Source organism: Rhineura floridana, chromosome 3 (assembly GCF_030035675.1).
Source record: "Rhineura floridana isolate rRhiFlo1 chromosome 3, rRhiFlo1.hap2, whole genome shotgun sequence".
Taxonomy (NCBI): domain Eukaryota; kingdom Metazoa; phylum Chordata; class Lepidosauria; order Squamata; family Rhineuridae; genus Rhineura; species Rhineura floridana.
Window position 1 is genome coordinate 87,971,349 of NC_084482.1, and position 23,762 is coordinate 87,995,110.

The following is a 23,762-nucleotide window of genomic DNA, read 5'->3' on the forward strand; positions in this document are numbered from 1 at the left end:
AGAGGCTTCACATATATGCTAAACAGCATGGGGGGGGGACAACATGACAGGTCAGTTCTCATGGTGCTGAACTGTAGCCTCCCATAATTACATTTTGGAAGCAGCCTTGGAGGTATGAACCACAGTGCCCCCAATCCCCACCTCCCTGAGATGCTCCAGAAGGATACTATGGTCAACAGTATCAAAAGCCTCTGAGAGATCAAGGAGAACAAGCAGGGTTGTACTCCTCTAGTGTGTCTCTTGACAGATGTCATCAACCAGGGCAACAAAGGCAGTTTCAGTGCCATGGCCAGGCCTGAAGCCAGACTGGAATGGATCCATTCCTCCAAGCAGGCTTGAAGCTGGATTGCCACCACCTTTTTGAGCACTTTGCCCCGAAAGGGGATATTTGCCATTGGGCAATAGTTGTTTAATACTTCTGGGTCTAGGGAGGTCCTCTTAAAGAGGGTACCTGCCTCTCATCCACTGAAGTATTAACTACTCTCTAGACCCACCCAGTCAGTCCCTTACAGCTAGCTCTAAGAAGTCAAGATGGGCAATGGACCAAGAGGGCAGGTGGTGAGCCACACTTCTTTAAGCGGCTTGTCCACATTCTCAGACCACAACAATATTCCATATCCAGCACATTATAATATGCGTACAAGATCTTTTTCTAGCTGGTCTCTTTGTTCTAGTCAGTATCAGTCACACAAACATTTAAAAGCTCAGAGAACTCTGCCTAAGTGCAAGTCAAGTTAACATAAATAGACTTACTTGTGCCATCCAATTTAAAGCATGGAGAAAATAAAATGTGAGTTCTGCTCATTTGAAAGGACTACTGAAAGGCATCAAAGACTCCTGCATTAATTTAGATTCCTGCATTGAGCAGGGGGCTGGACTTGATGGCTTTATAAGCCCCTTCCAACTCAACTATTCTATGATTCTATAAAGAAATATTTCAGAAGATAAGGAAAAGGAGGAATCACAGACATAGTATCAATACGCCCAAAGATAGTAGCAAAAACTGAAACAAAACAAGGATATAAAAAACCCTGTTTTTAAAGTTTTAGGTGCAGCATTGTTTGTACTACTATTTTCCATTTCCTAAACAAAGTATTGCCTGGATTTCATACATCAATAAGGGCATTTCCTTTTCCTTTAAAATCAACTTCCTAAAAAGTCTGAATCGCAGGATAACATTACGGTATTTCTTCTTCCAACAACAGTATTTTATCAGTTAATTGCTTGCTTAGAGCATTGTGAGAAATTCAGGTACTGTTAAAAGATACGATACAGTCATTAATCTTATTTCAATGCCAAGAAATGGGCAACTGCATGAAGGCATCTGAACAGAAGCCAAATTGATTGAATGATTTCATGTTTGGAAGCAAGGAGAAAAGGTTTCTTAGTGTGATCTAGATGTCACCCCCACTGCCTCTTGCCTATACAAAGATATTGCTAATTTTAGATCAAGTTATAAACACTTAGCACTGTCTGCCTCAGCTATTTGGGACACTGTTCTGATTCTTACATGCAAATTTGATAGATTCACCTTTAAATGCAAATTGAATTTAATTTCCCCCCCCCATACCCTATACTCCACACAGAAAATGAGTGTCAGTAAAAAAAGGGCCATAGCTAGATTTCCTCCATGATATAGTGTGAACAGACTTTCATGAGGATTATGAAGTCATATGAACCCTCACCTGCAGTATGAAGCAGTACAACCTAGACGTGAATTTACTCTCTCACCCACAAATAAGACCAAGTGTATTACTAATGGTCTACAGCTGCATCCCTCATGGAGAATACATCATTGCAGCACCACAAGAACTGTGCAAAGGAGAATTAAGATTTCAAAAATAAAATTAGGAGGACTGAATTGGCAAATAGCGGTAGAAGAAATTGGCAAGAAAAAAGTGCTTCTGTCTGATCCCAAAGGATTTCCCCAAGGGAAAACAGACTAAGTGGCTTCTGTTGATCTAATCTTTAGACAGAGGAGAAACCATGTTCCTAGATTCAAAAGCTTAAAACTTTTCTGTGGATATAATGTTATACAGAAATCAATGCACAGAGAAGGGAGCAAAGTCACACCCTCTGGCTACCCTCCCCCTCCATGTGCTGGTCAAATGTCTTTCACAAGGTTGGATCGATGCATGGATATTGGGAGCAAGGCTAGCAGGCTTGATCTCACTCTGCCCACATGTTGTTTCTACACTGCATAATATCTGCACAGGGCTCACTGAAAGGCACATGTTGATAATTTTACCATGTAAAGGTCAGTTCATCCACAGCTGATGAATCTATTAATCTGGAAAGAATCACATTTGTTTAAAAGATTTATATATCTACATTCATCAGGAGCTCTCAATATGGGTCAATACTAAGTAACAAAGATGATCACTTGTCTTTCAGAATTCCAGGCAAATAGCACTAACTTTTATAATTACAACGTTTTTTCTGAACCTGAGCATGAAACTTGCTTAAAGGATTTCTGAATTAAAAAGATCTAAAGTATGAGGTAGAAACCATCTTTGGCTAGTGACAGATCATCTTTGGGTTGTGACAGGGATTTTCAGAGCAGATGCTGTTGGTTTCTTTCTGACCCTTGAATAGAGCAAATTGGGTTAGACTAAAAGACTTGGTTTATTCAGTGAGGGGAACAGAAATTAAAGCTCGATACCTTCAAAAAAAAAGGCTATTCTAGCAAAAGAGAATTTCCAGAGTTGATTTTTACCTGTGTTAGCTTAAGTAATAGAAGTTTCTATCAACATTTGATCAAAAATTCTTATTCAAGTGCACTACTCATGAGAAAGACAAAAATTATCATCTCCTGCACCTACTATTTCCAGTTTTCTTCCACTAAACCAAGCATAGATAGCATAGCTCCAATGAGAATTAGGTGAAGTAAAGAAACTTCTAAGCATTCATGATGTTGGTCAGACAAGCAGCTGTCTAACGCCTGAAAGACTAGTCCACAAGGACAATGGCTGTTATAATTGGAGAAGTTAGAACATGTACATCATTTTAGTGACATCAGCATGTTCTTCCCATATTGTTAGCACATGACTGTTTAGAAAATGTCTGTGTAAAAGTGGAACTGAACACACCAGCTGTGAAAAGGAAATTGAGAAGAGATTGTTCCTTAGCGGCACAATCTTTCAAAGTCTCCTTAGCCAAATCATTTCTAATTGGAAAGAGCTCATCCCTTCAGTAATGCCTAGAATTCAGGGCCTGCTCTCATTTTATTAGCACAGACAAGAAAATATGACTGCATTTTGTAAGTAGTTCTTAAGTGCAATTTGCACTATTTGCTGCCAGTAGTGGCTGGCGAGGCAGACATTATCACTATTGCAACACCTGAGAAGGTGATAGTGGGAAGAGAAGGTAGGTGAGCCATGAATTCATGCGATTGTTAGGGAGCAAAAAACAGAAAGGCCATTCACACATGCATACACAGTCATGAGAATTACATGGTTATCCCTGAGAAACAGTTTACTAGGAGAGTGCAAGTAACACCAGACATCAAAATCCTTACCATGATGTTGTAATGCAGTAGAGCTGCCTTCTACTATCTGGTGCCCTACAGATGTTTTGATCTCCAGCTCCCATCTTCCCCAGCCAGCATGGCCAATTGTCAGGAATGATGGGAGTTGTAGTTCAAAACATCTGGAGAGCACTAGTTTGGAAAAGGCTCACTAGATGCTGCTATTGGAAAACCAATTAACTTCAATAAGGTAGTTATTTTTTCTTACAGTTTGTGGTTCCATCCCAATTTAAGACAATATATAGCTTCTCTTTATTAATACATCTGCTCTCACACTCACACACACAGATAAAAACTCACTTTAACCAAGAAAAACAAGATTAACTTTGTCATACTTTGGCAGCTTGGGGAAAATCCTCGCCATCAAATACAGGAATTCTTAGTTTAGTATCGCCTTCTCACTAATTGTCTTACCAAGTGGCTTGCTTAACCCAAACAGAGATGTCTTCACTCCCACAACCAACCATATGCCTTTGCTAACTATTTTGGGCTCTCAGCCCACTCCTTACTTTCTATGCATCTCAAAAAGACTAGGTCATCAAGCCCCATAATCAATCTGCTGTTGTTCAAGCATCTATTTTACCCCATCTTAACATCTGGGCTGTGCCCACATTAGGGCATTCATGCATATGTGAGTTGCTGTTTCTGTGTGCACGTTTGAACAACTTCATCCACACATCAGCACTTTCAATTTTAAGCCTCCAAAGTCTATCTCAAAGTTTTCGCTCCACACTAGTGAATGGGTCTTGATGGGACACGTGTGTGTGTGTGTGTTGCTCCTTCCTCTCAGCCAGTATTTCCCCACTCACCATAAGTTCTGGAAACCTGAGATCCATTGTGAGCATGCATGCAGGAATTTGTTTACCAGTTCACATTTCTATTTTTTATTATTTCTGAAATATTATTATTATTATTATTTTATTCAGTTTCTATACCGCCCACAGCCAACGGCTCTCTGGGCGGTGAACAACATAAATATAACAATACAATAAGATAAAATCACATAATAATTACCACACACATAATAACAATTCTCAAAGCTAAAAACATATTACACAATTAATTTAGTATACCAGAGTGTTATAAATATACTAAAATATATTAAAATGCCTGGGAAAAGAGGTACGTTTTAACCCGGTGCCGAAAAGAAAGCAATGTTGGCGCCAGGCGCACCTCGTCAGGAAGACTGTTCCATAGTTCGGGGGCCACCACTGAGAAGGCCTTGATCTTGTCGTCATCCTCCGAGCCTCTCTATGAGTCGGAACCCAGAGGAGGGCCTTCGATGTTGCACGCAGTGTACGGGTAGGTTCATATCGGGAGAGGCATTCCATCAGGTATTGCGGACCCGCGCCGTGTAAGGCTTTATAGGTCAAGACCAACACTTTGAATCTGGCCCGGAAACATATAGGCAGCCAGTGCAAATGGGCCAGAACAGGTGTTATATGTTCGGATCGTTTGGTCCTAGTCAACTATCGGGCCGCAGCGTTTTGCACGAGCTGCAGTTTCCGAACCGTCTTCAAAGGTAGCCCCACGTAGAGCGCATTGCAGTAGTCCAGTCTTGAGGTTACCAGAGCGTGGATAACTGAAGCGAGGTCGTCGCTGCCCAGATAGGGACATAGCTGAGCTACCAACCGAAGTTGGTAGAACGCACTTCGTGCCACCGAGGCTACCTGGGCCTCAAGTGACAATGAAGGATCTAAAAGAACTCCCAGACTACGAACCTGCTCCTTCAAGGGGAGTGTAACCCCGTCCAGGACAGGTTGAGTATCCACCATCTGATCAGAGAAACCGCTCACTAACAAGTTTTCCAGTTTTGCACAGAAGAGCAGGCAAAACAAATTTTAAATGTGTGTTTCATTCCTAGCCAGGCAAGGATTTAGAGTCACTTGCATGAAAGATTGCCGCTTGCTTTCCTCTCCTTTCCCACAAAGGAAATTTTATTTTTATTTTTAATACAGCTGTTTGGTGCAAGAGCAATTATGCACAAAAGAGCTGTTTTAAAAATAAGAATGTGCCTTCAGGAATAACTGTAAAGGAGGGCAGGCCGCATCATTTTCTTGGGTCTGATGGCAACCAAATGGAAGTATGGGGCAGATTCGGAAAATCCAATTTTAGCTGGTTGAAGTGCAGGCTACCACTTGGATGAATACAATATTATGTGGATAGCACAACAAGGAAAAAGAAGAGAGATACAAGCAGCTTCAAATCCACATCAAGTTCCAGTTCAGATGAGCCCCTGGTCTATCTTAGTGGAGCCCTTGTCAGACTTTCTTTGTGTATAAAATTTGTCTAGCATTTTCTTACGACCCCTTTAATATCAGGATGGCTGTCCTTCATAGAATCATAGAATGGTGGAGTTGGAAAGGGTCTATAAGGCCATCAAGTCCAACCCCCTGCTCAATGCAGGAATCCAAATCAAAGCATCCCCGTCCAGCTGCCTCTTGAATGCCTCCAGTGTCGGACAGCCCACTACTTCTCTAGGTAATTGGTTCCATTGTTGTATGGCTCTAACAGTTAGGAAGTTTTTCCTAATGTCCAGTTGAAATCTGGCTTCCTTCAACTTGAGCCCATTATTCCATGTCCTGCACTCTGGGACAATTGAGAAGAGATCCCGGCCCTCCTCTATGTGACAACCTTTCATGTACTTGAAGAGTGCTATTCCTGTTGTTTCTGAGAAACAAGATCAAGGAGCCTCCCTAACAAACCTAGGAATGAAGCAAAGCAACTTAATTAAACCACCAAACCATGTATTTGACTGGAACCAGCAGTACAGATCCAGACTCAGTAGGGTGATAAATTGTCTCAGTAAATATCCTCTCAAAAATCTACAAGAAACTATTTGCTCTTCCTGCTCAGTTCCTGTTTGCACTTCCTACGCTGAACATGCCTCATTTCCATGGACACCCAGCCTCCCATCCAGTGGCGGCTCCTCATTGAGATTGGTAGGGCGGAAGGCAGGGAGCCCAACAGTACATGGTGCCAGAGCCAATCACAGGAAGAACCCACTAATTCTAGCTTTGTCCCTATCCTCCTTCCTGTTGAGTTCTACAAGGGCAACACTGAGACTAGGGAGGAGACTGACAGATAGTACCACCTCCTGGACTGACTGTAAGAAAGAAGGCAGGCAAATGAGGGCTGGCTGAGGTTGGTGGGGCAGTGCCTCTACTGTTCCCATTAGTTCTGAACCGTGGAGAGGTGCAAAGAGCTCTTCTCCATGAGCAAGCACAGCAGAGGCTATTGTAGGTGCTCTCCACCCACCCCCACTGACTGGGTAGCTGCTTGGTGGGCATATCTGCACAATTTCTGTTTTTTTAGATAATAATAATAATAATAATAATAAACTTTAATTTATAGGCCGCCTATCTGGCCAATGGCCACTCTAGGCGGCTTACAGTAAAATATGATAAAATACAATAAATAAGATATAGTCAATACATTACATACAAGTTCAGTATAATAAATTATCAGCATTTCAATACAAGGCTAATTTACCCTAGAAGTCTCAGAAGTTGTAAAGGCCTGGTTAAAGAGCCAAGTCTTCAGGCCCCGGCGAAATATTTCTAGGGAAGGGGCATGTCGAAGATCTATTGGGAGGGAGTTCCAGATCGAGGGGGCCGCCACAGAGAAAGATGTGAAAGCAGTCATGCCACACCACCGTAGCAGCCATTTTGTGATATACCACACCTTATAGCAGCCATTTTGTGACTCGTTCCCATGACATTTTCTCAAGTTTTCAAATAAAAACTAGCCCAAAATGTTTGGCAACACCTAGTATAGGCATGTGTCAGACTAGAACATTGGAGAGGCCCAGGTTTGACCAGGAGCTTTGTTGTGAAGCTTACTATGTGACCTTGAGCTAGTCATTCTCCATCAGCCTAACTTACTTCACATGGTGGTTGTGAGGATAAAACTGGGGAGGAGGGGGAAACAGAACTAAGAATGTAACCCTGAGATCCATGGAGGAAGAATGATATATAAATGCCACTAATGGGCAAATACAATTGGTACAAGGATATGGAATTACTCTAATGTGTGTATAGAGGTGTAATTTCAGAGTTTTTATGTGCTTGTCTATAAAAGCACAGTAACTCACTTATGCAATGTGTATATAATTCTGTCAGCAAAGAATGTATTGCAGAGACTCAGTGGTACTAAGTGACAATGACACAATGTTATCAGCCTAGTTACTTTGCATACTGTTGAACTCTCCTCTCAGTTTCTAAGGAAACACTTTATAGTACTATATTTATCAGAGCGTCTTTCCAAACACCTCCACCAACACTTAATTAAGAGAATTGTAAAACCTCACTTCTCCAACTTCTGCAGTTAATAGCAAGCTTATGCACAAACAGTGAAAATTTACCAGACGGACAAAGACAGCAGTACCGGGCAAACTTTCAAAGTGATGCATTTCTTCCAACACTGCCTCTTCAAGTCACAAAAACTTTTGTTTAATTCTATGCACCATGGACCAATATATATCTACTGAACAAGTCATTTTCTGATTGGAGCCTAAATTATTGTAGAAATGTTGACAAAAGATATTGAAGAGTGACAGATATTGCATCTTAATTTTAATGTGCACATCTACATTTCAGTGGAGGCCTAAACTGCAACATGTATCCATTTATCTGCATCTTTATTAAAATGAGATTATTACTTTGGAATGATCATGTATTTTTTTCCATTAAAGACTCAGTTTGAGGAAAATGGGGAAACCATTCTTGCTCACCACCATTGGCATCTAAAATAATGGAAGTGAAAGCCACATTTGGGTAAATATAGATTTAAGAGAGATGTGTATAAAAACAAGAGAATTTGGGATGAGAATAATGACATGAGCCGACCTGAAGAGGCCAGTTGTAAATATTATCCCAACCAAGGCCAATAAAATTCCCCATCCCCACAGTGCTGCTGCACAAGGCAAACATAACTACTTTTCTTACTATGCATGTCCCCAGGGGCAGGCAGGCTCGTACCACCATTGGTGTGTAGCAACTGTCTGAAAAGAGCTTCTCTGTAGTTATGACTCCAACAGAAAGCTAGCCTGCGGCCCTCCAGTTGTTGTTGAACTACACCTTCCATCAATCTTGGGCATGCTAGCTAGGGCTGATGGGAACTGGAGTCCATCAACATCTTGAGGGCTACAGGCTTTCTCACCTTCCTTTTAAAGGAAACCCTACTTTGGTTTCCAGAATGTAGTGCTTACTGCGACAGTGGGAAAGAATAGCTGCTTACTCTCTGCATGTCTGGCTCTCAATTAGAAATTATTTGCAAACAAGGGGGTTTGCCCCTGAGTACTTTGCATACCAACCCACACCCATACACACACCCAGTGACTCCCAAACACATACACACACACATATATAAACACACACATTCAGGGGCTCCCAAACACACACACACAGAGAGAGAGGGGGGGGCTCCCTACCCTCTCCATGGGCCTACACAGACACACACAACCCAGGCACCCCAAGCAGACAGACAGGCATTCCCAAACACACACCTTCCCAAATACCCACACCCTCAAGGCACTTGCCACTGCCCCGTTTAGGCAGCTTACTGGCTTCCCACCTGCCCAGGCTGCCACTGCCCCACTCAACTGTTTACCATCCTCCTGTGTTGTTGCTGCCACCCACTCACCAGCCACCACTTGTACACACCCTGCCTGCCATCTGCCCCCCCCATGCCTGCCATCCTTGGAGGAAAGGTAGGATATAAGCATAATAAATAAAATACACCTGAATTAGCAGTTTCAGACCTCTGCTTCTTCCAACTACTCCTACAAAGCTCCTATAATATCCCGTTATAGCTCTGGCTACTGTAGTTTAAAGTGATGGCTTTCTATAACAGAGATGTAAACTAAGTGTGGCCTAAACATGTCCATGAACACACTCTCTCTCACTTACTCTCTCTCTCTCTCTCTCTCTCACACACACACACACACACACACACACAACCTGTCTTCAGTGGCTTACATCAAGACTTTGAGCCTCTTTCTACTTCATCCTCTCTCCATCGTATCATCACCATCTTGTCCCAGCTTTCAGAGGGCACAGAAAAAATCTGCTGCTGCTGCTGCGCTAGACCAAGCCCCCCCCCCCCCCAAAAAAGACAATGACTATCCTTTGAAAGCAGGAGTTTTGTGGCAGCTGCTGCATTTGCTTGGACATAAGAGATCAGGTTAAGCGAACAAGGAATGTTTATTTTCAGAAGGTAGCACCTGTTGCTATGGTGGAATACTTGGTGTAGGGCAGCTGTGGTGGTTCCTCTCTGAAAAGAGGGAAATTAAGTCAAAAGACCCCCAAAAGGAGGAGTCATCACTACTACTATCCCTATAACAGTCTTTCCAAATCTGGTTGTTGGACTAAAACTCCCTTCAGCACAAGCCAAAGTCATTCAGTGTGGCCAAAAGTCAGGGATGATGGAAGTCGCCCTACACCAACATCAAAACCTCTTTGATATTGAACAAGGATATGGATGTCCTTACATTCAGACGTTCAATCCCTGGCATCTTTAAGTAGAGCTGGGAGAGATCCCCTGCCTGAATCCCTAGAGAGCTGCTGCCAGTCACTGTAGGTAACAGTGCCAAGATGGACCAACAGTCTGACTCAGTATAAGGCAGATTCCTAGGTTGATATGTCACCTCTCCTTAGATTTCCAGAGGGAGATGATAATTCCTACCCACGGTATTTGAGGGGTTTTTGAATAAGCTCAAGGGGCAATTCAACTGTGGCCTTTCAGAATTTTTGTGATAATCCTGGATGTCAAACAGACAGCTCTTGGTCAGTGGGTTATATTTTAAACCCCCATAAGATCGTCATGGAGAGGGAGACAGAATTGTGCTCATCCTTTATTCTGTTGGACGAGTTCTAAACCAATTTCCAAGTGAACAAATGTCCAGTTGTATGTTGGATTCCTCACAAAGATACTCCTGAAATCAGCATGTTATCATGCTCTTGCCAAGTTTTCCATTAGCAACAGTTGAAGTGAAAACCAGTTTTGTTCCTCATAACTCAAATCTGGGCGTTCATCCAGGAAACATTAAAAGTTGGATACCACTATCTGTGTTTGTCCCACACCAAAACTGTTAATTAGAAAAGTACACAGAACAGATCTCTTACTAGCCAAATTAACAAACAAGTAAGACTGCTTGCTTATTTATTCAACAGGCCCTTACTGCACATTATTTTTGTCTGACTGAGGCATAGCCAATGAACTTTGGAAACAGTGAGGAGCTCTGTTGTGGTCTGATACAAACTTGACTGTGGGGGCTGGCAACATTTTCACTTTTGTTATGAGAAAGGGAAAAATCTAATGGCACATCCACATCAGAACTCATTTAACTCTGTAGGATCCCCATTAGCCAGTTTTATCATACTAGGAAATATGGATGAATAAAGCAGATGTAACTACTTTTGTGCTCTAGAGAAAGCAGACTGTATGTGTGGGATGCTTGTGAGAAGAACAAAGATGCTAAGAAATAATCAATGGGATGGACATGCCACTGGTTTGTCTTTGCTGCACAGTTATGTTTGGGTCATTAGCTCAGAGTTGCTTATGTACCTTGTTGCTATATGTTAGAATTTGCTATATGTGCAGTCTATTTTTCAGACTAAATTGTAATCCAGAAAACCAGTTCCTTGCAGTTTGAATGAAGCACAGTTGTTGAATTTCTAAGTGCACACCTAAGAATCCCATCATAAGATGCTCTGGATCTTTACAGAAATCACATGCCAAAGTATCACTGTTTTTCACTACAACATGCATTCACCTTTTAAGGCAAAAAAGCACAATTAGGCTTAAAATCACAATGATCACTCTGGTGAATTGTTTTCTATATCTCTCTGGCCCTTATTATTTGGACATAATCACCCTCCTGCAATAGACCCAGTAGTCTATCTTGTCCAGCATGCTGATTCCAACAGTGGATAGCTGGAAACCCATAAGTAGCACATGCAGGCAAAAGCTTTTCCATGCTCTTTGCCACATTCTGGTATTCAGAAGTATGCTGTTTCTGAACTTAAGGTTCCTCTTAGGATAAAGTGGGGAACCTCTGGCACTCCAAAGGTTGCTGAAGTACAACTCCCATCATCCCTGGCCATTGGTCATGCTGGCTGGGGCTGATGGAAATTGTAGTTCAAGAAAAAGAGGTAAAGAACCAGAATGCTGAAAAGGTATTTGCAACCAAGCCTTCATCAGGGAACACATTAATTTTTCATCAAAATATTGTAGCCAGCTCTTACTAATAGTTTTTGTAACTTCTGAGTAACTATTAGTAAGAGCTGGCTACAATATTTTGATGAAACATTAATGTGTCCCCTGATGAAGGCTTGGTTGAACAAGCTGAAACGCGTTGGGCTTTGAGCTTCTACAGAGCATTTCCTAAGCTTTTTCTATTATTTTTTTTTAAAAAATTGGCATATATTAATAGTACTTTTGTACATAATAAATACCTTTTCAGCATTCTGGTTTTTTACCTCTTTTTCTTGGAAATTGTAGTTCAACAACATCTGGAGGGCCAAAGGTTTCCCCCATCCCTGTCTTAAGTCTATCAATTGCCAATAGCCATGATATTCGCCTTCCATGAATTCATCAACCCCTTTTAAAAAGCCACCTAAGCTTGAGCCTACATTTTATGGCAGAAAATTCCATAAGTTAATTTGGGGCTATGTTTGTTCATTCTGACTATACAGCAAATCAATTTCAGTAGCTGACCCCAAGGTATAGAATTATGAGAGACTGAGAAATACATGTCTCCCCCTTTTCACAATGTTATAAACCAGAGACAGATAACCCAAGGCCCTCTAAATGCTGTTCCACTCCCATCAACCTCAGCCAGTGCAGCATGACTAATGGTCGGGGAGTTGTAGCCCAACAACATCTGGAAGGTCACAGGTTCCCCATCCTTGTTATAAATTTCTGTCATATATCAGAAGTATGATAGAAGTATGAGCTCCAACATGCTGGTAATGATCATCGCATCTATGAAGCAAGCATTACAGCCACTTAATTCTTGGCTTGGATTGAGCCCAAGAAGAATCTCTGCTCTCACCCTCCAATGCCCTAAAGCTGTTCCTGTCTTTCCTGCCATGAGTGGGAATGAGCGAGTGGAATGCTGATATGTGCTATATGGTGACCGGCTGAGCATCTGGGAGTTGAATGTTTATATGTAAGTGCTTGACAGTTGACAGTTCAGACACGGAAAAGGTAGTGAGATAGATAAGGTGGAGACTTCATAGAGATAGGGGCAGCGGTGTAGTTGTCCAGAGACTCGGGGGGTCTTAGACCCCTTACTTTTTGGGGAGCAGGGTCCCAGCAGGGTCCTTATGTCTCCAGCATCCTACAAGCCAATCATCATGAAAGGGGAGTGCATCAGCCACTGAGAAATATCTTCTAACATGCATCCTTGTCCTTTCCTGCTGATTAGGGCCAATCAGAGTGAAAGGAAGTGAGTCAGCCACTGAGAAGATTCTTCTTAGTAGCTAACACTCTTCCCTTTCATGCTGCTTGGCTCCTAGGTATGTCTGTTGATGTAGGAATAAATTCTATTTATCCTTTTTAATTCATCTAATTCTCAACCCAGCAGCAAAAAATGGGGGGATGGAAGGAAGCGTGGCTGTAACTATCATGAAGAGACCCTGCACTTCTGAATTTACCACTACACTACTGGATAGAGGGTTGGAAGGGTGGTTTATAGAGAGGTAGAGAGGCAGGTGTTATTACTAGTAGCAATTGAGAAACTTATTAAACTTACTCTTGAACTAAAGGACAACTGACTGAATCCACATCCTTAGCAACTGAGTTAAAATAATTTTGTTTATTTTGTTTTTCTGTTAAAAAAAATATGTTTATCTTTCAAACACACCTGGTTCTTGGTCAGCTATCAAAGACAGCATAAGGTTGGCTAAACAAACCAAGGTTTTGATACAGAATCAATGATGGCAATGGAGCTTACCCCAGAGAAACAGTAGCAGGTTAAGGGAGCAGCCCATAGCTGTAATCTTTAAAAAGACACAAGAGGCTTGCCTGTAAACCTGGTTGTTCATAGCAAGGGCTGAGGGGAAAGCAGAGTCCTGAGCAGCAGCATTGCTATAAGAGTGGTTTGGGTAATAATAATGTGCCCCTCACCTATTCCAGGCAAGAGAGTGGCAGAGGAGGGCACAACATTCAACTCCTTTCCTAAGTCAGGAATGGCTCTTTTTCACTCACTTCTTTTACCTCTGTGCTTACTTTTCAGGGAGGTATTCCCCATTGCTACAAGATCTTTTTTCTGGTTAGTCATTATTACTTTACACCTTATCAGTGTATATGTGGGTTTTTTGCCAACATGCTTTTGATTTTTTTTGTTTTGAGTATAAGCATCCTGAATAATTTGGTGTCATCCACAAACCTGGCTAGACCAAACCTGGCAAGGGAGACTGCATATAGAATCATGGATACATATTTCATATCTCACTAATGAAGTGCAAGCCATAATCAGCAAGTGCAGAGGTAGATTTATGAAAGAATATCTAGAAACCAAATGCATTTGTGCTATGAAGAGCTTTTAATAAGAGGTAATAATGAAAAATGGGTACAAGTATAAGAGCATCAGCCTAACTTGAAGAATAATGTAAAAGATGTGTGGCTTGATCCTGTGTATGTTAGCTCAAAATCCCATTGTGTTATCTGTGGATAAGCCCCACTGAAGTGTGTACAGCACTACAGTCTAAATGAACTATGTATTAAGCAGCAGAGGTTCATCAATCCACTGTTCTTTAAACTCAATTCCAAAACAGACAGTACTGGTTTTAGTCATTCAATTCCCTCCACACATTAACCTGAAACTCAATTATTGGACATATTCTTTTCTGTCAAACTGAAGTGTATAAATGATCAAGACAGAATGCATGTCAGGGTGAATCATTTGAACTAAGTTCACAACGTAAAAATATGTACTATAACAGGGTACTGGGGCGTTCTAAATTTGTTTCCAGGCTCAGATCAGAATATCATCATGGCTAGCGTCAATCATTAAGGACTCGTTTCCTTTTATGCATTCAAAAACACTGCCTGACTTAGGAGACCAACATTCCTGTAACTGAACTGCCTAGGCTGCAAATCATTAAAGCCAATTTAAAATTCTGTTTCCAAAGCCCACTTAAACATTAGTATTTTTCCCCTTTCAGATAATAAACTGAGGTAAATTGCCAGGTGAGCATAAGGCAGATGCTATATTGAAGCTCCTGTACCAAGCAAATGAAGATATTGTTATTAGCACATCCCACACAGTATTTTTAAAAGCATAAAATTGCTCCTCTTTTCCTTTTTTCCTCTATGATTGATTCTAACCAGAATCATCTAGCTATTAAAGACCTACATTCTGAAAGGTATTTTGGCTTTTGCTACAACCCCCCCCCCAACACATCGTATTGGGGTATGTAGCCAACACAAAGCAATAGTTCTGAAATAGTTCTATACACTACTGGATGCGGGGGTTTTGCCAGGAAAAGGTCCCAGTCAACAACCATGTGGAAAATCACTCGCTTGGCCTTATCAGCATCTCCCATGACTTATTTTAAATATTTTAGGCACTTTTAACCAACAATTTCAAGGCAGTGTACAATAAAATTATAAAACAGTATAAAATGTAAAATCACATAAAAATCAACAGAGCAGATCACATAGTCAATTGATATTACATTTTAGATAGAGCCTGAGCAAATAAGAATGTCTGTCTGCTGCTGAAGTTTCATCAGAGTTGGCACCAGAGTCTCCCTGAGAGTAGTATTTCATAAGTGGGGAGCCATGACTGAAATGACCACTTCAAAGAAGCAAGCAGCATGTGGTTCCAAATGCATGTGGTTCCAAATGGCAATGCCTTGTACCAATGATTTCCACCACCCACAGATAACCACCAAATGAAGCAGGCTGTTTAGTGAACATCACTATGATGGCTGCAAAGAGAATGGGTTGTATCAAGTGTTATTAACAGAACATAGAGTAGAATCGTTTAAATTAACAGACATGACTATTAATTTCAATGGGCCTTCTCTGAATACAAATAAGTTGGATACAGCCCAATGAACATGTCAGGGGGGAGGGGAGCACTGTGTAGCAATTTCTCTTGCTACAGCACACAAAACATTTAAGGTGCCATCAGCCAAAGCACCTGAGGAGAGTTTTCTGATAAGAAGTGACACCGTTCATACAAAAATTACCATGCTACTCTTGTTTACAGCGTCAGATGTAAGTTCTGAAATTTTAGCTTTCTCAGTAACATAGTTTATACAAATGTGATTCTAAAGAAGTAGTGAAATATGTAATTAAACCAAGTGATCCTAAGTAGCTTTGCCATTTGACTACTAGACTAAAAAATATCTGCTTGTAGTTCACCCAACAAATAAAGAGAAGATACTGAAATAAACCAAAATTAGTCTCTGTCCCTTATTTTTGCTCCAATGTGCACTACTTTACATTTACTTAACTTGAATCCCATTTACCATTTTGTTTCCTATCCATCCAAGCTTGGAAACTTTTGGAGTTCCTTGCAAGTCAGCTTGGTTTCACCAACCTGAACAATTTGGCATCATCTATAATCTGGTTACCCAACTGTTCACCCCTGAATCCAGATAATTTATTATTAACAAATTAAATAAAGCCAATCTCAATACAGATCCTTAAGGAACATGGCTTCCTAATCTCTCCATTGTGACATCCATCCATTTATTTCTACTCTCATAGTATTTACTAATCCACAAGAAGACCCATCCTATTATCCCATGTCTGCTAAGTTTATTCAGGAGCCTTTGATAAGGGGCTTTGCCAAAAGTTTTTTGGAAGTCAAACTATATAAGACAATGAAATCATCCCTAACCATATGTTTGCTGCTAGTCACAAAAAACACTAAAATTGTTGAAGGAAGACTTCCCTTTACAGAAGCCATGCTAACTTCTCCTCATGTTTTCTATATGCCCAATCCTTTAATAATGTTGCCCACTAATTTGTAACTGTACTAGGAATATTTTACCAGGCCCACTTACTCCACTTTCGGGTTCAGGCAGAGTCCAGGACAAAATGCTTCCAAAGAAAAAGCTTTGAAGTGTCTTTAAAAAATGCATCATGAATATCTCACCAAAATGGCATGTTCTGTACTTGAATGCCAAAGCACAAGATGACCTGCCCTCAGAAAGAGCTAAACCCAATCTTGACCCTGACCAAGAAGAAGTGCAATGTGCTTTAATGCCACATCACTTGCTTTTAAGTAACAAGCAAATTAATTTTTTTGTACATGTGTGGTGAGTTCTGGGGGGAGGAGCACACTGAAGCACCTCGGGTCCATTCTGGTTCCCACCAAAAAGAACCAAACCCTGGTTGCCATCGACAATTGCTCTTTTATTAGATGTGCTATACAGTTTGGGTTCTGGCCCCTAGCAGTCCTTGGAGTCCCATTCCCCTCACGGGGCTCCCTCCGCTGCCCTCAGGCAGCTCCCGCAAGAGAGCCTCTGCAACCCAGCCCAGCAGTCACCCCACCTTTAGCCACCTTCTTGTGGATGGCAACCTTCACCTATCTGGTGCGCCCACTTCTTCCTCCACAAGCCCTGCTGCACGGTCAGCCACTGGCCGCATCTTTGACGGGCTCACAAAGGCTGGGGAATCACTCTGCTGCTATTCCTCCACTCACCCCGGTGTCTCTCTAGGCAAAGAGGGTGTGGGTGTGACAATGAGCCAAGGGGGACAACCACCCCCTCCTTCTTCCTGGGCTGTTGTCTATCTTCTCACCTCACCCATGGCTGAATCCCTGCTTTTATAGTAGTTCGCCCTAGAGTAGACTCAGCTGTGTTGCTGCAAGGGCTGGGCTGATTGATCCTGTTGAAAATCCCTTGCCTTTGTCCAGCTCCAGTGGACCTGCTGACAGAGGAGGAGGTACAGGCAAATCCACACTTGCATGACTGGGGTGCTGACAACACATAAGAAATCTTTATGTGGGTAAAAGATCCAACTTCGTATTTTTGTTATATGGTTCAAGCTGTCATTTTGCCACAGATATGCTGATTAGGTAGCCACTACTCTCATTAGCAACTGCCCAATGGCTGTATTTGCAATGAGAAGAACACCCATGCCATATTGCAGCTAATCCAGAGTATGCTGTATCCCTTAGATAAAGATTAATGTGCAAAGCAGCTCCTATAAAACATGTCTGGGGATTTGTATGGGAATGAAATACATTTGCTCCTTAAATCCTGCTCAAAATTTTCTTCTCATTGACAATATTCTCTGGATATTTGAATATTTGCCAGTTTACAACATGTGATATCAGACATTGAATTATTATACTATTTGACAATATTTATTAAAAAGTAATGGTAATCATTATTTGATGGTGTTTACAGTTGATGGCTTAGGAGATTTTACATGTGATGCCTACCAAAAGAACAATCATCAAAATATGCCAACAAGCTGACTAAGCTATAATTTTCCATGTTTCAAAATTCACATTTTAAATTGAAAATGTCATATTTAGACTAGAAATGGCAAAATGTTAGTGAATTCCAGATATTTTTGTCTAGCCTTAAAATGTGTATGCACCATGCCCATTGTTCCTTGGCACAGAATACAAGTTCTTATGGGGCAAATAAAGTCCACCCCCACATTCAACACTGATTCACATATGTTGGCATGAGACTAACCCATTGGCTATGAATTTGGGTCTGGGTCACAAGATTATCAACGCTGGTAGTTTGTTGGAATATACAAGATAGATTGAGTGTGGTTTAATCTCAATTAATCAATTGCTGGAACCCACAAGAGATTTAGCAAATAATAGTCTATGTAATGCATTTCCATTAGAAGGCACTCACATTACTGTCAAGGAAGCAAATCTGACCCATAGTTATTAATAAGGCCCAGTTTTCAGAAATGATTACACCGAGTGAGCTGAATAGCTCTGAAAATCAAATACATAGAAGCTTAATTACAACTTTTGATTTTGACACCGCCATTATAGTTCCAGTGGAAAGTCTATTAAGTTCTGACTGGAACTTATATTGCAATCAGTTTTTCTAAAGGTTATCTTGGGGGGAGGAGGGATTTTAATAAGATCTACCCATTTTTGAATTAATATCTCAGACAAATTGTATAATATACCTATTTAGGAATAAACCCCAATTGAATTCATTGGACTTACTTAAGAATATGCTTAAGATCTTGTCAGCAAGTCTCAACATCATTCCATGGAAGAACCCAGGTACTTAAGAGTATTTTATTATAGTGAATATTATAGCATTTCATTTATGAAAACTAACAAATATCAAATCAATAAATATAGTTAATATCATAATAAAAATTCTGTCTTTCCCCCTTTTGTTCAATATTTATGAAGTATGATCTTCCCCATAGAGCTCCTAAGCTGTCACTTCTCCAACATTTTGCATTCTCAGCTTTTCTCATCAGGTGGATGTCAACAGGCCTTACAAATGAAATAGTCAGTTAAATAGCAAAAACGTGTGCTTCATCTTAACTCTGGGATGATTCCATGAAAACTGGATGATACTAATGGTTTGTATACAGTCCTGTCATTCTGCTTGCAGAACAGAACTTCATCCTCTTCTTCTCTCCCTGGAGCCTCCTGCACATCCTCATAATCTGCTTCAGAGGGTTGAGAGACTCTCTGGAGCAGATTCTGGGAGCATGTGCAGAGAGAGGAGAGGAAGGGAAAGTCCCACTGCATGAGTTCAACTCTCTGTGAGCAGTGTTGGATACAACCTTAACATTGTACTTACACATGACAGAGACAAAAAAAACCCTCCTACAACTACAGAAGCTGGGTTAAACTTATTTCCAGGCTTGTGTAAGTCAGGCAAATTATCAAAGATACAGTAAAACCTTAAGGTAGTGTGGGTCTGATCAGTGTCTCTTGAAGATGGACAAAGCTGTTAATTCCAGTTACTTCAATGTGTTATTTTTTTTTCAAAACTTAAGCTAGTCTGTGTGACGCCCTTCCCTGGTTCTCCCTGTCAGGTTCCCACCTGCTTGTGGCTACTGCCTTTCACTAGGCACCACCAGGGATACCACCAGTCCGGACCGTCCTTTATATGGTTTCTCACTCCGCTCTAGCACAGATCTCACTAGATCCCCCTGCTAGGCAGCACCACCAGTCACGTCCTATAACCAATACTCCCAGAGACTTTGCCTGAGTCTCTCTCTAGCTAGTTACTTTTGTGACTGCGTGCTTATGCTGTTCCCAACCCCCTTGTATCTTTATAGATAACGCATACAACTCTGGGTTGCTCTGGATACTTGAATTGTTATTATTCCTCCCTTCACCTCTGCCACCATTAGATACTGTTTCTGTTCAGCCTTGGTAATTACCTTGCCCTCCCTTCTGGTATGTATATCCCCCAGCCAAGGATCAGGCCTTTGGTAAACCGAATAAGTATTTATTAAATATCAGAAATAACAAGATTAGTTTTAGAATGTTTCACAAGCGTATGGTTTCATCTATTCCTGTTTTGTACTTGACTTATTATTAATCAGAACTCCAACTCCCTCTTTCTCCACACTCCTGACCTCCACCCTCAAACACCTCTTTCTCCACACTCCCAACATCCACCCAGATTCAACTGTCATTCTTCCATTTATACTCCCAGCCATTCAAACGCTCAGCCAATCATCCAGCATTCTACTGCTCATGTACTCCCCCCTCCTCTTTCACTCCACTTACCATATGTCGTCTATATAAACAGCACTTACCATATTTACACTATAAGCAGGAACATCACATTCCCCCCCCTTAAAATAACAGCAAAGTATTATTCCTGCTCTAGGATTCATACGACGCGTTAACAATAAAAAACAAGTCTCTTTGGGGAAAATGTCTTTTTTGCACCCATGTCTGGGTCACGTCACTGCAGTCCCGGCCACCTGCCTTGAAAGTCCATCGGCCAATACATTGTCCTTGCCTTTTATGAACTTGAAGTCTACCTGGTAATCTTGTAGAGCCCAGGACCATCTCTGCAGCACAAGCGTATGGTTTCATCTATTCCTGTTTTGTACTTGACTTATTATTAATCAGAACTCCAACTCCCTCTTTCTCCACACTCCTGACCTCCACCCTCAAACACCTCTTTCTCCACACTCTCAACATCCAACCAGATTCAACTGTCATTCTTCCATTTATACCCCCAGCCATTCAAACGCTCAGCCAATCATCCAGCATTCTACTGCTCATGTACCCTAACTTGTTTCTTAGTTAAGGGGATGGGCCACGATTGTATTGCCTCAACTTTGCTCCATAAGGGGGTTATTTTCCCACTCCCCACCTTACGTCCTAAATAGATCACTTCATTCAACCCAAACTGGCATTTCTTGGCTTTTATCGTTAGCCCTGCTTTCTTAAATGCCTCTAATACTGCTGTCAGGTGTTGGACATGCTCAGGCACCGACTTGCTGAAAATGGCCACATCATCTATATAGGCCACTGCGGAATCTGACATGCCTCGCAACACAGTATTAATTAGTCTCTGAAAAGAACTTGGTGAGTTCCTTAGTCCCATGGGTAAAATCACAAACTCATATAACCCATCTGGTGTACTGAAAGCAGTTTTGGCTCTGGATTGCTCGTCTAATTCCATCTGCCAAAATCCTTTACACAGATCTATGGTAGATATAATGGTTGCTGCTCCCAATAGCTCTAACATTGCGTCCACCCTAGGCATAGGATACGCATCTGGGACAGTAATTTTATTGATTAAACGATAATCAATACAAAACCTTGTGGTTCTCTTTGGGGAAAATGTCTTTTTTGCACCCACGTCTGGGTCACGTCACTGCAGTCCCGGCCACCTGCCTTGAAAGTCCATCGGCCAATACATTGTCCTTGCCTTTTATGAACTTGAAGTCCACCTGGTAATCTTGTAGAGCCCAGGACCACCTCTGCAGCATAGTGTTATGATTTTTCATAGTCTGTAACCATAACAATGCTCGATGATCCGTCGTCACTGTAAATCTTCATCCCCACACGTATGGGTGCAACTTGCTCAGTCCCCACACGACCGCTAGGCACTCCTTTTGGACCGACAAATAATTCTTCTCCCTCGATGTCAGCTTGCGACTAAGATACACCACTGGATGTCTGGTGCCTCCTCTCTCTTGTAGCAAGACGACTCCCAGCGCTAGGTCCGACGCATCCGTAGCCACAATGAATGGTTGCTCGTAATCTGGTGCTATTAATACAGGCCCTTGGCACAAGGCTTGTTTCAGAAGGTCAAAAGCCTTTTGACATTCATCCATCCACACCACACGCTCAGCACACTTTTTCCTTGTTAGCTCATGCAAGGGGGTTGCGATTTCTCCAAAATCTTTTACAAATTTACGGTAAAAACCAGCCACACCTAAAAATGCCTTAGTCCCATGGGTAAAGTCACAAACTCATATAACCCATCTGGTGTACTGAAGGCAGTTTTGGCTCTGGATTGCTTGTCTAATTCCATCTGCCAAAATCCTTTACACAGATCTATGGTAGAGATAATGGTTGCTGGATGGTAAGTAGTTGTCTTTAAATGTTTTAGACCACAACACTTCCACATACATTGCATCACTTCTCCCATGAATACACTGCCTTGATCCGTCAACACTTCATGAGGGAAACCCAGTCTCATAAAGATTTTTAATAAAGCCTCTGCCACTACAGGGGCTTCCACGGATCTTAGTGCTTCAGCGTCTGGGTATCTGGTGGCAAAATCCACCACCACCAATAGATATTTCTTGCCATGCCTTGTGGGTTTTGAAAAAGGGCCCACCAAATCTATTCCCACTCTATAAAAGGGTTGTCCTATTATAGGAAGGGGCTTCAATGGTGCTTTTGTCTTTACTCCACTTTTCCCCACCTTTTGGCATATGTCACAAGATAAACAATATTGTTTTACGTCTTTAGAAATATTTGGCCAATAATAGTGTGCAGCCAATCTTTTCTTGGTCTTCTTTATTCCAAGATGCCCTGCACATGGGACATCATGGGCTACCTCTAGCAATCTGGCTCTGTATTTGCTAGGTACCATCAATTGTTGCACTGGTTCACATTCATTCTCTCTCTCAGCAGGCATCCACAGTCTATATAAAATCCCATTCTCACACACAATTTGATTCCTCAGATTGTCAGTAAAGGGAATCTTTTGTGTAAGGGCTTGGTCCTTCATTTGCTTCAAACTTGCATCCTTATCCAGCTCTTCCCTGAACTGCTCTGCCTCTTCACTAGAGACCATTTGATACAGTTTGTCTCTTTTAGCAGGCCTGCCAGGGATTGCTATGGCGACCTTAGGCTCGATAACAGGTTCCACCCTGTTTTCTTCGGCATCTGTTAACATGGTTTCTGTTGCTTTGACAAGTTGTTTTCTGGTCACCACATATATTTTTCCTTGTGCCCCCATAACATCTCTTCCCAGTATCACTGGTTCTTGTTGTTGGGCATTAATACCTACTTTACATATTTCCTCCTTTCATCTCCACTTTAATTTTATCAGGGCCATGGGTATGCTTTCTGGTTCACCCCTCACTCCTTGGATTGTCACCATTTCCTGAGGTAATATTTCCTCAGATTTTATCAAATCTGGCCTCAGTAACGTCTGAGCGGCACCAGTATCAAGCAATGCCCAATAATTTGCCCCTTTTACACTCACTTCTTCCCTCAGACTCGAATCAAAGTCTTTTACATTTGTCCAGTTTATCTGGCAGAACTGAACCTTCTTCGTTTCTAACTCCCTTGGTTCTGTTTTCACTGCCCTTCCCTGAGCAGGATTACCAATGGGGTTGGCAACCTCACATTGAAAACGTAGGTGCCCCGGTCTACCACATTTATAACATAATTTCTCCTCACTTTTAGGGTACACAGATCCACTCTGGGGTGTCCTGTGCCCTTCAGACTTTATTGGAGGACTCACTCGCTGTGGTATCACATCCTTTCTGCCACCATTATATGGTCTGGGTTTAAACTCTCTTGATGTTTTCCCCACCCAGCCAGTTCTATTGGAGGCAAAGTGATCTGCCAACTCTGCGGCCTCTTGAACAGATGTAGGGGAACGGTCTTTGACAAGGAGCCTTATTTCTGGTGGTAACTGATGGTATAATTGATTCAGTATCATGAGGCTTTTCACCTCTTCCACTGACTGAGCTTTGGCACTTCCCATCCACTTTCCAAATATGTCCATCAATTTTGCTCCCAGTTCAACAAAAGACCTCCCTGCTTGGATCTGACAGT

The 23,762-nt window shown here is 41.7% G+C and overlaps 1 protein-coding gene across 6 annotated transcripts in view; it reads right to left on the bottom strand.

The window, feature by feature from the left end:
- The window catches only part of HTR4 (5-hydroxytryptamine receptor 4), a 357,168-nt gene that overhangs the window by 164,869 nt on the left and 168,537 nt on the right, over positions 1-23,762 (bottom strand). The window lies entirely within an intron of this gene.